The sequence below is a fragment of the Theobroma umbraticum genome, unplaced genomic scaffold (assembly GCF_002168275.2).
Source record: "Theobroma umbraticum cultivar Fairchild unplaced genomic scaffold, ASM216827v3 scaffold_106.0, whole genome shotgun sequence".
Lineage (NCBI taxonomy): Eukaryota > Viridiplantae > Streptophyta > Magnoliopsida > Malvales > Malvaceae > Theobroma > Theobroma umbraticum.
In genome coordinates, this window is record NW_018397276.1 from 1581812 (window position 1) to 1582445 (window position 634).

Genomic DNA, 634 nt, shown 5'->3' on the forward strand with positions numbered 1-634 from the left:
AGAAGAATGGCTACAACATTTACATTTAGTAATTCACTCAGTACTGATTGTATCATGGTCAACATATTTCTCACAATCGGAGTACTGCAGCAGTACACATGGACTGAACATGGTGCGGTATTTCGAGCATATCTTTCAATCCAGAAGTCCAATTGATGTGATTCTTAATCCATTGAAACATTAAGATACAGGGTTAAAACTTTATGTTTACCATGCTGCCCAGTTCGGAACATGTCAGGGTGAAAGTCACGTTTGAAGTTGATGCACTGCCACAGCGCTGAGAGAACAAGGCTGCAGTGCTGATGAAAGGAAGCACACACAAATTTCCCGTGAGCTCAGCGCTACAGTGCTGGAGAAGTAGCGCCGCAGCTCTGTACACGTTTCCAAAAATAAAAAAGTTGATGGGATTTTGGAAATTAGGTTATTTGGAGCCTAATTAAGGAACTTTTTTCAGGGAATTTGAAGGGGAGGTAGTAAGCAACTATTCTGGAGATTTGAAGTAAAGAACAAACCAAGAAAACAAGAGAATTGGAGGGAGAATCAAGATCACAAAGCTCTAGCTATTAGTTTTCTCTCTTATTTTTGTGTTTTTCTTATTTTCTTTGACTTGGATTCATGGATAAATTTCTTTGGA